This window comes from Haplochromis burtoni, unplaced genomic scaffold (assembly GCF_018398535.1).
Source record: "Haplochromis burtoni strain Fernald_Lab_line unplaced genomic scaffold, NCSU_Asbu1 Contig_71, whole genome shotgun sequence".
NCBI lineage: Eukaryota > Metazoa > Chordata > Actinopteri > Cichliformes > Cichlidae > Haplochromis > Haplochromis burtoni.
The window spans coordinates 945,678-948,060 of record NW_024582432.1 but is presented as its reverse complement, the minus strand read 5'-3'; the positions used below and the strand labels follow the sequence as shown (position 1 = coordinate 948,060).

At 40.5% G+C, this 2,383-nt stretch overlaps 1 protein-coding gene across 1 annotated transcript in view; it reads left to right on the top strand.

Annotated features, from left to right (window-relative positions):
- The first annotated feature begins 907 nt into the window (after window positions 1–907).
- itgb4 (integrin, beta 4) overlaps window positions 908–2,383 on the top strand; it is a 26,957-nt gene continuing 25,481 nt past the window's right edge. The window contains exon 1 of the mRNA XM_014334051.2: window positions 908–1,066. The gene's annotated coding sequence lies outside the window, so the exon portion shown is untranslated. The remainder of the gene's footprint in view (window positions 1,067–2,383) is intronic.

Below are 2,383 nucleotides of genomic sequence, written 5' to 3'. Positions count from 1 at the left end.
CCCTTGGGTTATAATTCAAAAGCAACAAGAGAGGGCCTACACTTTGGAGGTGAGCCCGCCAGACACACCCAATGTACAGCTTGTGCTGAGCAGGTTACAACTTTACCCCATTTATCCACTGTCATCACGATATGACTCAAAAATGTGTACACAAAAACCCTTATGTTAATACATTTTAAAACTTGTGTTAATGTAGCTAAACCTGATTAAAAAACAAAAACAAAAAAAAAAACAACCCTGAGCCACTATTTAATAAAACTCCATTTTCCCCCCTAACCCTAATTAACAGCTAGCTACAAAGGAGTACACGGCTACATTAAGAAAAAAATATCTACCATTTTGGCAATAAAGTAAAAAAGTATTAATATTATTTTGCGAAAAAAAAGTCAAAATGTGAACATTAGTTTATTTTCTTAGTGTGGTCCTAATACTCTCTAATACTAGCTAAACCTAATTAAAACAAGTGTTATTTTTCTGTTAGCATATAGCATTTTACCCCTAAAATGACAGAGTAGCTGTGTTTTTATTGAGGTAATTATTCACATAGTCTGCGTTACTACATGTCAACCTCATTAACACAGCTTTCTATTACAATGTAAAGGGTAGTTATTTGTGCTTTTATAGAGATATTTGACATGAGGAAAATTTTCTTGCTACACTTCAACGCACAGTTTTACCAAAGTTATTAATTGTTAGCATGATTGTTTTGTAGCATACATGGGGTTGTGTTACTTTTCCAAGCGTAGTTGCAAAGCTGTGTGTGAAATGTGTGCGTAGTAGCAGATTTATTAGTGGGAAGAAGAACAGGGGAGACGCCATTATAAGTGGTGAATGAACTCAGTGATCCAACAAGCGCAGTTTTTGTCATGTAAATTGACAAAGAGTGGGCCACTGACTCAGACTGAAACGTGGAGAGGGGAGCTGGGAAATGGGGACATTCTTGTTGGGCTTCTTGTCTGAATCCAAAACTTTACCCCTTTCTTTCCAGCTGCCTGCGGTAGGGAGAAAACCAGCTCCATCTATTCTGCAGATGAGTCCAATTCACTACAGGAGCATCGTGTAAACAGTAAGTGATGTCTAAACTCATAATCAGCATGTCTGCATATGCAGGAACCAGCAGTGTATTTGTGGTCCTTGAACGGTTTATTATCAATTTTACCTTTAGTTCCCACTGAGGGTGAATCATGGTAACTGACTGGTATATGTATAACCATGTATGTACATGTATAATTAGCACAAAGCTTTCACATGATCCCTTGCTTGATTGTACAAACGATACAGCAGGTGTGCCACACCTTCCCCTTAACTCGTTCAACATCTGAAAGGGCTGTTTAGATTGGCATCTCTCCTTCAGCATTAGCCAAAATACAAAAAGTGTTGAATAAGAAGAGTTGTTTCTAACAAGTTTTGTTCCCCTGGAGAGTCAGCCATTGTCTCAAACCAGATCTGGTTGCTAGGAGTGTGGCTCTGTATGTCCCCATTCAGGCTGCTCATGTTGTGAAAGGGAAAAGAGATGTTTTCACATTTGAGTTTGAGTCCTTAAATCCCAGATCTGGTCCACGCGTTGGATAAGATGTGATGCGGAGACAGTAAGTGATTGTGAATAACCTTTAACACCCCATGTGTGGTCTGCTGGAGAGCAGAGGAAAGGCCTTTCCAGATAAATACACATAAAATTGCTCAATCGGACTCTGCCCCTATGTGGAATTCCTGCTACTTCCTTTTGCAAACTTCATGCAATGCAAGAAATTTATTAAAGAGCAAAAAATTAGACTGAAGCAAAGATTAAAGGGTTAGTTACAGTAAAAGGGCAGAGCGGGGGTTTACTGAGAACGTTTAACAACAAAACGGTCCAATGATTAATGAGAATCCTGACATCTAAACAAAAAAGCCTGAGGGGCATGGGTTTTGAAGGAATGTAGGCAAGTAAAAGATAATAGTTGAAGTGTTTTAAAGTCCAAAACAGACATCTAATATGTGGGTTCTCATAGAACTCAACCGGAACACAAGCGAGCACACAGCAGCACAAGTGCTTTCCTGTGAAGATCACTCAACACTGCAGCAATATAGTGTTAAAATGGAAATGATTCTCACTCATAGGCAGGGCTGGATAAACATCACAAGGCCTGGTGGCAGGCGAATTGCTTTTGGGCCGCCCCCTACGCTATAGAACCCGAGTGACTTTGAACGTGGCATAGCTATTAGGTCAAAAAATGCCATTTTGATGCCGGAGGTCAGTGGAGACATCTTGAAGTTGATATGAAAGTGAGAGTAACCAAAGGAACCAGCCAGATGGCCCCGCCCCTCCCTGAGCCTGGTTCTGCCGGAGGTTTCTTCCTGTTAAAAGGGAGTTTTTCCTTCCCACTGTCGCCAAAGTGCTTGC